This window comes from Stylophora pistillata, chromosome 10 (genome assembly GCF_964205215.1).
Source record: "Stylophora pistillata chromosome 10, jaStyPist1.2, whole genome shotgun sequence".
NCBI classification, from domain to species: Eukaryota; Metazoa; Cnidaria; class Anthozoa; order Scleractinia; family Pocilloporidae; genus Stylophora; species Stylophora pistillata.
This window is the reverse complement of record NC_142528.1, coordinates 13,479,548-13,492,887: the sequence shown is the minus strand read 5'-3', so window position 1 is coordinate 13,492,887 and position 13,340 is coordinate 13,479,548. Positions and strand designations below refer to the sequence as shown.

At 38.1% G+C, this 13,340-nt stretch overlaps 1 pseudogene; it reads left to right on the top strand.

Annotated features, from left to right (window-relative positions):
- The first annotated feature begins 6,808 nt into the window (after positions 1 to 6,808).
- The window catches only part of LOC148721889 (uncharacterized), an 11,701-nt pseudogene continuing 5,169 nt past the window's right edge, over positions 6,809 to 13,340 (top strand).

The following is a 13,340-nucleotide window of genomic DNA, read 5'->3' as shown; positions in this document are numbered from 1 at the left end:
CTAAAAGATCTAATATTCCTGAAACTCTAGTTATTTCTTTATCTGATATAGATTCAGTGTAAAGAGCTGATACAAAAGTAATAGCTCCATGAGGGGCAATACCTACTAGACCCTTAAGCGTTGTGTTGCTCTTGTAAGTAGAGTACAACTGCGATTGTAATAATAGGGATGAAGGTGACTGAACACAAATTTCTGTGCAATCCAGTATTATCCTTGTTTTTGGGTACAACCTCTTAAAACCCTCTGTCATGTGCAAATCTATCTCTTCCCTACTTGGCCAGATAACCTGGTTCCCCAGAAAAAAGTACAAAAAGTTTGCCTAAGTTATAACTTTCCTACTTACAGTAGCAATGTGAATGTTAAACCTATGTGCTAAGTCTTAGGCAAAAAGACCTACCCTTACCCTTGCAAGAAATAAAAAAAACTCATCGATAAGTACCATTGTCCTTGCAGATGGCTGACTCTCCTGGACATTCATACCTGCACTGTAGATGTAAGTCATTCGTTCAGCTGAGGGCTCTAACAAACTATACCTTTAGAAGATGGTTATAGCTGGGAAATCCAGTGTAGAATTTTATACTATCATCGTCTGCCTGAAATCTTTGAAGCCCAAAACGTGAAATGTCAACTTGGATTTGAAGAGCGCTGATCTTAGCCTCTGCTGCAACCAAATCCCTTTGGGAAGACTTCAGGAGACCTAGGGCAAGTTCTAACGCGGCCTCTGCTGCTTCAGCATCTGCTTTGGCTGCAGCTGTTTCTGCTTGTGCAACCTCTAGCTCTGAGGAGCCTTCTTTCTCAACAGACAAGTCACTCTCTTCAGACTCGCGTAGCCTAGAATCAACATGATGACGGATTAGGATTGATTTAAATTAATTTCTGTTAATTAACTTACAATGTACTATCTACATTTTAAGCGAAACCGCAAAGCAGATGACTAGAAAGCCTTACACTACTCGATGAAGAGGTCTCCTTTCTTTCCTCTCCTTGGACCAGTAAAATATATTAGGTTTTACTCCTTCTTCTAAAAGTCCTCGACCGTTGTTATCCGGAGGCTTAAAATCGCTCGGTTTGAAATGCTGAGAGCACACCGTCGTGCTCTCAGTTATCTGAGAAACACGAAAGAACCTTTAATTTTGAAAGCTAAGCTTAAATGTCAAGCTCCTTGCCAGCATAAAAAAAACACTGATTTACCTCAAAATATTCTCTTGTATCTCTACGGATATTGTTCACCCAGCCATCTCTAAGCTCTTTCTTGGAGTGAGGCGGAAATCTGTGAAACGATAACTTATTTTCAAGGTCGTAACGCTTATCTGCATTGCAACCAGGAACACAGCAATGAAATTTACTCATCGTGACCACCGTTGCAAGTTGCCCTAGATAAAACTTGTCAGTTCTTCACCTACCGGCATAAATTAAATTCAAACAATCTAGTGAAAACCCTAAAACCAAACTTTTACATAAAAAAAGCGATCAAGTCGAATTATTAAAATGTAATCAAGGAGATTTTTCGGTTAGGTCGCTGTCATTGCTATCGCTTCAAGCGAGCGCGTGCTAAAACTTCTGAAACTCGGCCTTTGGTGACTGATTTCAGTCCAAGACTAGTTCAATTGTATGTAAAAATTCTAAAGAGATATTGTCCTTAATTTGATGGCCTGCTCCCAGTTGGCTTGTTAGCTCAATTGGTAGAGCGCTGCACTAGTATCGCAGAGGTCAGTGGTTCGAATCCCGTACAGGCCTGAAATTTTTTTCAGGTCTGATTTTCACTATTGCTCAAATAGTGCTTTACTGCGAAGGATCGTTCTCATATACGAAGATATTGTCCTATTGTTTTCTTGTGACATTATGACAAACAAACGCCTTAAGAGACCTTTAACCTTACCTTTGTATCCATTCCGCCCACTCGCGCTTTGTTGGTTGTCAAGGAAAGACTGAATAGCTTGCCCTCCAATATGGCGTTGCTAAGGGAAAATCAGTCACGTGACGGTTTGTTGCAAAAGGCCTATTCCACGCCAGGGTTTTACCTGGAAAAATGCCTGCACACGAGTGACGCCGATGTTACCGCGTGTCCCTTTCTGGAAAACATTCGTGTTATGACAAGAAAGGTCAGCTTAAGGGTTTTGGGTTACCCAAACTATGCAATTTGGACGCCGAAAAGTGCCAAAAAGTAATTACAGAAATTTCATCCGCAACACCTTGAACGTGCTGTGGGCGCGAACTGAGATCTTCTCCTACAGTTAATAATTGCCAGGCGGATCTCAGATCCGTCTTACCTAATTTGCATAAATGTTTTTGATGGGCAAAGCTCGTCATGCCATAATACGACCACTGCTCCCCGCTCAAATATCAGGTACAGAAATTACATTTTATCACGAAACCTGCGTGTCTCTACTGAAACGGGACCGAAGCTCTGTGTGACGTCGCGCTAGTTTGCTGACGAGATTGACGGGAGATAAAAATAATCACTGCTAATGTGGGATAATTTGGCCACCATAGTGACGCTTTTATTTCACCCGACATCAAGAATACTGATATAATAAACATCACGCAATCTCTTAAGCAAAGGTGGGGTTAAATATCGGCAAAGAGCCAAATACGTATAAAAAGGCAACGAAAGCCTGAAGGGAAGGCCAGAGCATGGGGAGGGGGCAGGGGCGGGAAAATTCTTCTACAGTACCGAGAATCTGTGTTCGGATGTTAACACGATGGAAATGAAGGCGAGAAGGACCATAATGCTGGCCTTATTGGACACAAAAGTGTACGAAAGCAAGAGGTTTAACAGGGAAGGGACCCTTGATCAACGCATTACATAGAGAGGGAGACCATCGAATACTCGAGTTTTTTGTCGTTTCATTCACCAGGCACAAAAAAAAGTTTCTTAAGAGGCGAAGTGATACGCTTCCTATGAATAAATTCGTCACACTGCACGTTTAATAAAAACATGCAGTGTTTCAAAATTCGCTTAAATAACAGAGATTAAATGTATCTCTGAATCTGATTTCACCGTGAGAGAAAAGTCAGTCAAAAACTTACACGGGATTAGGCTAGCGGTCGATTGTAAATGTTTCCCCGTCTGACGCTCACCCAAGTGCCAAGAGGAGTTTTCTGTTTGACTGTGTAGACCTGCGTAGCAGGGCCTCAGCGAACTCGCTTCTCGTTTTCTCGCCAAATCCCAAGGCTGTGTTTCGCTCATTCCATACTTTTAAAATTGACTTAGTCAGCCATATAATATGGCAGCTTTCCATCCCTGCAGACGAACTCTTTTTGATGGCTTCATTATCGCAAACGCAGAATGAAACGACAAAAATACTTAGCAAATAGACGACAGACACCAAAGAAACTAGACAACGGCATACATTTAGACACAGCACTTTTACAAACTTTGTCATAATTTGACACAGGCAAAGTTTTGGAACCAAACTCTAATATTGATTCGCGTTTGAGTTATTAAGTGATTCGAGATGACAAATATTGATATTGAATCATAATAAAATGGAATTTATTAATTTATTAATTTATAATTTAATCAGATATCAAGTGAAAAAATTATTTTTTTACTTACATCGAAAAATGAATATGAAGACAAATTGTCTTCGCTAACACTTCTACAACATATTCCATCACGCAATCTAGCTCCTCTCCACCATGGACCACTATTCTGCTACTGAAATTTTTAATATTCGTATTCGACGCTTAACAAGAACAAGACTCACAGAAAACAAGAGGTATTAAGTTATTCAGATAAATGGTGATGCGTTCAACCCGCTTTCCACCTGGTCGCAAAAATGCAACTCCTTTTTGGGAAAAATCCTGTCGGAGATAAAGACACATTCAAACTTGAGCTGTTTTTTCGCGGCAGTGGCTGTTTACCGCCATTATCCACCGAATGGATTCTTAAGGCCTGGCCAAAAGCACGCAACATTTCAACGCAAACTCTTGCAACATGATCACGTGCAACGTATTGCACACGTCTGGCCATCCCGTAGTAACATGTTGCAATACGCTGGATCAAGTTTGAAAATGGTCAAATTTTTATTGCAACGGTTTTGGTTGTTGTAAGGTGTTGCGTGCGTTTGGCCAGCACCTTCATAACATCTAACAACATGATCTAACAATGTTGCAAGATGCTGAGTTGAAATGTTGCGTGCGTTTGACCGGGCCTTAACACCGCAACATTGGGCGCCGAAGAAAAAAGGGAGAGAACAGAGCAAGACACTTTCAAACTTATGCTGTTTTGCCACGGTAATGGCTGTTCACCGCTATTAGCAACTGAATGGATTCTTACATTGCAACATTGGGTGGCTGAGAAAATGGGAGAGAAAAGAATAAGAGAAGTGAACTTCTTCTTTGTATTTTTCAGGTTTTTTTCTACAGCATCTGTAAAATTTAGTTAACTTTCAATCTTTAAATAATTTCTTCCTCTACTTTTGTGTCTGTTGTTATAAGAACTTATGACCAGCCAAATTGAAGATGGAACTTACTCTTTTTGGTAAATCCTTAATCTGTAATGTACGACTTTGCTTCGACTGTGTCCAAATGGATGCTAATTCATAGCTGATTCTGTCACTTTTAAATCTTTTAAGAAGTAAATTCAGCTATTTAAAAATAACTTAATTTACTTTTCATTTGAGTTCCAAAAGGTCCATCCCGATTTGGATAGAATGGAACGAGTTAGGAAACATTTATAAACTTATTACAGACTTCTGTTAGAACGTACTGAACAGTTTCGTTCTGCCACGAATTGTGTGTGAATTGTGAATTTTGTACTTTTCGGAATATCTTCGCTCATTTTTGCATTACCGTACAGAGCGATCTCTGAAAAAAGGTTTCCAAACGTTTAACTTTAAACGAATTGCGAAGCTTGCTATGACTCTGCATCTCACCCAACAAATACAAGCCTTACAGGGTTAACCAATTGCAGGGTTCATTCTGACGCTAGTGATAGCAAAGTCACGTATCAGATTTCAGTCGAAAGCTCCCTCCCCGCCATCTTTCTGTCAAAACAATTCAGCTTCTCATAACTACTCTTTATCATTAAATATTATTTTCTACTTCCTTGTGGTTGACGTGGGAGTTTTGTTCGTCCCTCAGCGTTAGTGCACAATTTAACAACTCATAATTTATATTTGTCCTATGCTTACGCTTACAACAGTTGCCACACACACACACACAAACACACACACACCTCCTCTCCCCTATTAAGTTTACTATTTTTGTGGAGATTTGGGAACACTTTTATCAGTGACTCCATACTTTTACACCCGTAACACCACAAAGCATTCGACCCCAGAATTTTCTGCATGAGCCAGTCAAAGCTTGATAAAGTTTAAAATCCTTTCCTTTACAGCTTAAAACAATTTTTTAGATAAGTTTAAAGAAACTATTCCACGAGGAAACAATTGTGCCCGGAAAACACTGCAAGTAGCGGAGAATAAAGAAATCAGATACAATGAAATATATGAAGTTCATATATTTTGAACTGCGGTCTTAGATACATATGGTGCACGATTCTCGCAGTAGATAGCGCTATTTAAGCAATAGCGAAAATCAGACCTGAAAAAAATCAGGCCTGTACGGGATTCGAACCACTGACCTCTGCGATACTAGTGCAGCGCATTACCAATTGAGCTAACAAGCCAACTGGAAGCAGGCCGTTAAGTTGATTCGTAATAAACCCGTGAAAGTGATAAATCAGATACAATGAAATATATGAAGTTCATATGTTTTTTAATCAACTTAACGGCCTGCTCCCAGTTGGCTTGTTAGCTCAATTGGTAGAGCGCTGCACTAGTATCGCAGAGGTCAGTGGTTCGAATCCCGTACAGGCCTGATTTTTTTCAGGTCTGATTTTCGCTATTGCTTAAATAGCGCTATCTACTGCGAGGATCGTGCACCATATGAATAAAGAAATCCTCAGAATAAGACATGAGTAGATATGTAGAAAGAAAGAAGAAGAAAGTCTTAAGCACTCTAAACAACAACCGTGTCTAGGTACAATGATAAGGTTGAGATCGGACGTCAGCATTGTCAGGCGCCTCTGGCAGCCGCTTCAGTCCATGTAACGATCTCACCTTCCCTCCCATCCCACCCCAGGGGAGGACATCCACCACACAGTAATCTCGTGCGTGGGAAATTAATGTCTCCTACCCCTAACCCTGCAGGAGGCGGGGCCGACGGTTTATTCGTCCTTATCCGGGAAGACTAGAATATCTATCCATTTCTTGATAATATAGAAAGGTAGCAAATTCTCCTCACTTATTTTAAGGCCATGAGTATTGGTCCGGCCGGGGCTCGAACCCTCGACCTCCCGCACAACACAATCCGGCGCTCTAACCAATTGAGCTAACCGGGAGTTAGCCAATTGAGCTAGCCATGTGCCATCAAGCAGATATTTCGGCGTTTTTCTCCAAGTTTAAAGAAAAGAATCGACCGATGACTAAAGTTTTGTTCAAATAACTTCTAAACTATTTCCTCTGCATTGCATTTTAATTGTCGTGAGATATCAAAAATTTTGTAGCCCGGCAGTGTTTCGATTCCGAACACATAACATTAACATTTGCAAGACAATCAACTCATTTGAAAATAATAGATCGTCAAAAAGTATTTCATACGGAACTGCTAAGATCACTGATGAAAAATCTAATTTGTTGTGTTAAAAAAGCGTGTTCAAGTCTACGTTGAAATAAAGCGTTTCAACAACGGTTTAAATATGCTTTGCATCTGTTGGAAAAGCAGTCCATTTACAAGATTTACCTAGGCAGAACTCAGACTGGGTGCATTTCTATTTGACAGGCTTCTTTTGGCATATGTAATGGTACCAATCGTACAGAGAGAAGTCAACACCTTTGTAGATGTGGTATGGAACTGTCACAGAATCCGAGAACAAAGAGACACTTTCTTACCTGATGGAGTACCCAATCACATCTACAGTTTTCCAGATGAATATGGGCTGGAGGACTGTAGTAGGTATCTTAGTCTGTGTAATTTTTTAGCATGGATTTACTTTTGATCAGGTCAGTCTTGGGATTCCCAGTAAAAGCTGACACAAAGACAGTAGTAATCCAAGAGTCAAATACAGGCAAAGTCGCGAAAAGGTATCACAACATATGAATGACTTGAATCAAAATGAATCTCTTACCACAAAACCCTTCAAAAGTGAGTTTGAATCTATAGAGTTTCTGCAGTACATGATGAACTTGTAAAAAATCCTTCTTTAAACCAATAATGCTTAATTAAATTAGGAATGCTTTATATCTTTACCCAACCTATTGTTATTGATTTTTATTCCCATTTTTTAAATATTCCCTAACTACTATTTTGTGCCTTTTATCAAGATTCAAGTTCACTAAACACTAGTACCTATTTTGAAGGACTTGAAGTAACAGAGGAACAGCTAGAAGAAGTTGCAGAGCTTTCAGAAGTTCTCACAAGCAACGATGATTACTTGAGTGCTGAGTTCAGGAATAAATGTGAACAAGTAATTTCTAATCCATTAGAGATTGATGTCAGTGATTTTGCATATGCTTTTCGATATCTCAAAGAAAATGTACATATACATACATAACAAGACAATGCAAGGAGAGTGCAAGATTACAGTAACTTTTTAATATAAACTGTAATTAATAATATAGCTGAATGGGCCACTTTTCCTTTCATGAGAAGCAAGTAATGTTACCTTCAATAGTGGTGAGGGTGGAACTTTGTTTCATATACATTGGGGTTTTGAGTGCACCAGCTACTTAGCATAGAAAGACTGCAACAAATCAAATTTCTCAATTTCCCTCCCCCTTTCAATAAACAAAAGATGGAATTGTCAATAGGCCACTTCTGAGTTCCAAAAACCAAAAGCCGGAAAACCTTGCTTCCAAAATGGTGGTTTGAGCCTCAAACACCTACATCCATGACATTTAGACCAAATTAGTGGGGAGCTAACTCAAAATTTGCAATTTGACACAAAATAACAATTGTCATTCTTCTGAAGGGGTTTCAGCATTGATCGAGAACCCTTAAGAAAATCATTTGAAAGAAATAATTCCAGAATAGAAATTCCAGAGGGTACATGGAGCTAAAGTATTTACTGCCTTATTTAATAGGGGTTAAAAACAACAGTATTTTTTACAATTCACCATGTTACAGGGATAGGTAGTAAATAATATTGTGGGCCTCTCATATACATTGGGGTTTTGAGTGCACCAGCTACTTAGCATAGAAAGATGTATGGGAGCATGTGGGAGGAGGAGCATCAGACGCCCATTTTGCCAATAGTATTCTAAATGTTTTTATATGCAGCCGTCTTGTTTGGTGATACATCGTTGCATAAAAAGTCCTTTCCCAGCGACTACTCTAATACTCTGAGCCCTCAAGTTCTGCTGCTAAAAATAACTTTAAAGGAAACATTGGGTACAAATCAACATGAGAAAAAGTTCACTATTCAGTGTAAAACTGTATCATGTAGCTAGCATGTACTAGCCCACAAGTAATTTGAACTAGCCCCAAAACCCTTTTTGATTGGTAGAATTGATGACAATCCTTATGAAAATTAAATCTTCCCAAAGAACAGCACTTGCCTGTTAGGTAAGTTTAGAGCAAAAAAGAGTAAAAACTTGATAAAAATAGAAACAGTACAAGAAAAATTAAGAACTACAAAAGAACTTATTGAAGACTAAAATCCGTGTTTGAGCTTAGATTCAAAATAAGAAAATATAGGTGTTACGCATATCCTGACTTAAAGAGGCTCTGATACAAAACATTGTTTGCCCCAGCTTTACCTTAAACGAGGTAAGTGAAAATCGTAGACTTGAACTTGTGTCGTAATTATGAATTGTGTTATTTCTAACAAAAATAAAATCAATAAAGACCGTTCAAATACTTAAAGATCGTTGTACAACTTCATCTGGGGTCACATTTCTATCTATGTGACAAATTTGGAAATAGTGCAGCCTTCTGCCCAGTGTCCTCAAACTCCAGGCGTATCGACTAAAATCCCTTGAAACAAAATCCAAGATCCCCCTGCGTTGCAATCCCTCCGTAACGTACTTTCTCAGGATATCTTCTAGGTCATGATCATCTTTCCACGCATCGTTTCTTACACGAACTGCCATATTGGAGAGGTAATGGGTGCGAATAGAGTTATGGGCTAACATTAGGTGCGAAGAGCATTTTGGGCTATGGCAGTTCTCGGCCGATAGTTTGTCAATCAAAAAAAAAAAAATAATAAAAAAAAAGCGTCCCAGACCCTTAAAAAAATATTCGCCTTAGTAAAAAAGACAAACAAATAAACAAACAAACGAACAAACTAAAAAAGGAAGTACTTCTGATATGAAATATTAATATCATCTTTTTTTAAAAAAAATGTAATACTTTCAAAACTCAAACGAATTTAAGCATTTTAAAAAGAAATTGTGTTCAAAAACTAAAATCATATCTTTTAAATATTTTCTTAGTCGGAAAAAATGCAGCAATTTTAAAAATTAGTTCACTACAACAGTTGAATTTTCTTAAATAATCAAGAAAATTCCTTATGGCAGTTCTAGGCCACCATACAGAACTAATAAAAAGTAGAAAGGATATTTACCGAAAAAGGGGAAAAAAAAAGTGAAACGGGGAGGGGGAGAGGTTGGAAAATTTTGGGGATCACACGGTTTTCATGTTTTTTTCACTAACCTCGCCGCTCTGTGTTCCCACAAGGAACACAAGTGTCGTGTAAAGAGCATGTATATGTAAGTCTTTAAGAACTTTGTAATTGTCGCTTTTGAAATTTGAATATTGGGGCTTGTAACTGAAGTTGGTGATTAAAAATCGCCCTTTAAACTCAGTTGGACCAACAATGTTTCCCTCTCGGTTGGCGTTGAAATCTTCGCCGTCTTTAATTGGGGATACAATTGATGACGTTGGCGCCGTTATTTTTGGAGATGATGACATTGATGTTTTTATGCGTGATATATCGCTTTGATTTTGAACGCCTTGTAAAAAAAAAAAAAAAGGAGGTAAAACTGAAAGAGAAAATGCTTTCCCGAGTCAAGGCGACTTTCTGCGTTGCATTAACTTAAATAAGACAGTTCGAATTTGCGCAAGGCATTGGTTAGAACACTTGTTGGACCATGAGTATAAAGAGCGGAAGAGTACAAGTTTTGTGCCTTGACTAGACTGTGAAGTTAGTTGTCCTGAAGGTCGATCTAGCCCTCATGTTACGTTTCCTGATTAGTGTGTTATGCCCGGCTGTCTAGCTTTGAACTTGGATTACCTTTGCCGAATGAAAATTTTACTGTAAATGGTTTGAACCATGGGGGTAACATGTGATAGTGCAGTCTGATCGTCCGGGTGAGTGTAGTCCTGAGAAGAACTTTTGTCGGTAGCAGTGACTGACGGTCGGTCGTAGCCTAACGATATTCCTTTAGGCAGGCGTTTTGTTAAGCAGGGGAAAAACGTTTGAAGCTTAATTGGCAATCGTTCAGTGGGTGGCAATGCTGGAGATTTATAGTTAGGATGCGAGGCATTCTACGCGTAAGTAGAGCGTTACACGAAAGCCAAAACGCACACTTCGCTTGGTACCTCGCCACAAGTTGTAACAGATGATAAAGTGTAACGTTGGAGGAATTTCTTAGAAGAATTTTTACTGCCCCTTGGCGTGTTTTAAAACAAGTTGGATTGGCAATAACAAGAATTACAGGTGACTAATTAAAACAAATCCTCGGTCTTTTGAGCCCTTGATTTGAGCAACATTAATTTGCCCAATCGTGTCGGCTTTGTTTCAACCAGTCATTTCCAAATACCCAAAATAATGGTTGGATTACGTCCTCTTGTTTTGACTGCACATATCTTTTGGAGTATCTAGACATCTGCAAACAGGTAAAAATGAAAAGCAGGATTGCGTATGATGCACGATCTTCGCAGTAGATAGCGCTATTTATTTTTTGAACTGCGGTATTAGATACCGCAGTTCAAAATATATGAACTTCATATATTTATTCTATCTCATTTATCACTTTCACGGGTTTATTACGAATCAACTTAACAGCCTTCTTTCAGTTGGCTTGTTAGCTCAATTGGTAGAGCGCTGCACTAGTATCGCAGAGGTCAGTAGTTCGAATCCCGTACAGGCCTGATTTTTTTCAGGTCTGATTTTCGCTATTGCATAAATAGCGCTATCTACTGCGAGGATCGTGCATCATACGTATCTAATACCGCAGTTCAAAATATATGAACTTCATATATTTATTCTATCTCAAAAGCAGGATTGTTTTGACATTTCATATTCGTATATTTAGCAGGCCAACAGAAAATAACTATGATGTCGGCTGTAAAAGTTTTCTTTCCTTTTAATTCAACTCGATGACATTAGTAAACCGACAATGAGGGGGCTAGAAAATTTTGATAAAAAATTAATGCTTTAGTTAAGAATAAATTTTTCCTAGGGTTATTGACTTAAGAAAAGTTAATAATGATAGACTGCAAATGTTCTAGACCTGTCAAAAACACTTTTTCGATGAGACAATGAGGCCGATTTCCAAAGGTCATAACGATGTGGTAACAATTTCCTATTCCATAAGCTCATCAGAAAAAAAATATATGAAAAAATGTAAAATTTCCTTGTGCATTTAAGTGTCTTTATAGCGAAGAAACCTTAAAATAATTTCAAAAAATTAGTTAGTTTTAATTTCTACATATTTTGTGGCTTCATCAAATTACAAGATAAAATTAAATTAACTTAATACAAAGCACATTTTCAATAAAAAATAGAAAGAAACGCAAAACATAGTTTAACCATTTGAATCTCAATACTCCCCTTTAGCTTCTAGACATTTCCTTATGTCTTGTTTTCGAGAATCTGGATTTAGATCAAAACAACAACTTCTGCCTAATTAGTTTGAGATATATGTATATATAAACGTACGAAATATAAAAAATGTTTTGCAGGTGTAAACAAACAATAAAACTACAACGAAAGTGCTAGTAAAAAGCCATTTAAAAACCTTAGCACGAATTGAATCAGACTGTACATGAGAGCAGGTCTTAGCTTGCGAATAAAAAACATCTTATAGACGAGACAGTCAAATTTGTTCGTGCCCTTCATTAAGGTGCTAAAGTTCTTTGTAAGATCCTTTGGAGTCAAAGAATGTTTGTCTCGAAAATGTTTGCCAATTGACGAAGAGGAGTTTTTATGTTCTTCAATACGTTGGTGTAGATGACGGCGTGTGAAACCAACATAACCTGCATCGCACAGGTCACATTGAAATTTGTAAACAAGGCACTGTTGGTTCACAATCGGCGGCTTAGCTTCTCGCAATTTGAGGTCTCGACTAATCTTCTGGCTAACAAATACAGGTTGTCAGGTCGTCTGGATCCTATGACTTAGATCTTAAAGTTGGGCACGATTTTGGCAAGTTTGGCACATGGAAAATTTTCATATTAATTTATTCGTATTGTCTCCTTTGCAATTCTATCACTTCTACTTTACGCCTAGCGTTTACATATTTCCATATTTTATCGCCTTTATCATTCCCATGTCTTGAATTTAGTACATATATGTAAAAATTTTCCTTTTCATCAGCTTGAAAATGACCTCAGCGAGGTCGAAACGTCGTTCAAAATTATTATCACTAATTTTTATCTTGAAAAACATTTTTAATAATGATAAAAAAAAAGAAACGTAAAATTAACCTTTCAACTCCCAAGATTTGAGTGTTAATTCTCCCCTCTGGCTGCTATACAAAACTTGTATCTTTGTTTCGAGAATCTGGTGTTTGATCAAGACAACAACTTCTACCTGATGAGTATTCTCGTTACCTTCACCAGGAACGGTACCATCTTCTTGGTCTTTTTCCCTAGCTAAGGCATAAATCGGGCACAGCATATCTGTAGCATACATGGCATTCCATGGAGCGAGGAGTAACAAGTTATGTTTTCACTTTGGCATAAGAAGAATAAAACACGATTTTCTCAGCAAATAGTTACGAAAGCGGCTGTCATTCTTTGAATGGCAATATTCAAAACAATTAAAGAGTACTTAATGACAGAACCGTTCGATTTCAATCTGCACTTCGAAACACAATTTGAAATCAAAGGGCAAATTCATGTAATTTACCTTTCGTCCTTGAATATCTGCGCCAAAAAAGTCTTTTTTTAACTGCTTAATCTTTATTATTTCGATGCAAAATATCCATTTAATCAACTTCCCCACGTTTCTCTTAAAAATATATATACGACAAAGCTCAACAAAATCTTTGTTGAGAAAGTGGTTGACAAAGTGCTCAATTAATATTTTTTTAGCCCCATGGACCCCTGAATACCAAGAAAACAAAACCTACAGCCCAAGGGAATGCACACCTGACAATTGGTGAAGA